Below are 334 nucleotides of genomic sequence, written 5' to 3'. Positions count from 1 at the left end.
CTGTATATGCATGTAGGTATAAATATGTGATTTTTCTTTAAGCGCATATCTAAAAGCATATACGCACGTGAGTATGAGTATTATAACGACGAGATTATGTGAGCGTATGTTTGAGCTCATCTAGCCCTGTGTGTATGCGTAGGCCCAATCTTGGCGACAAGAATAGCTTCTTAAGCCGCCAATAACTTTCCTTAACCCCGACTCGTTATGTGCAGGGTTGCCTAGCATAACCTTCTTATTTTTATTCCATCTTTCTCTGCCTTTTTTCTACGTTAGAACAACCATCAAAACACAGTCGAAGTTTAGCTTGTTTTTTGCATTCAGTAATATAGTA

The sequence above is a fragment of the Penaeus monodon genome, chromosome 15, assembly GCF_015228065.2.
Source record: "Penaeus monodon isolate SGIC_2016 chromosome 15, NSTDA_Pmon_1, whole genome shotgun sequence".
Classification (NCBI taxonomy): Eukaryota; Metazoa; Arthropoda; class Malacostraca; order Decapoda; family Penaeidae; genus Penaeus; species Penaeus monodon.
The sequence above is the reverse complement of the archived record's forward strand: the minus strand, read 5'-3'. Positions refer to the sequence as shown.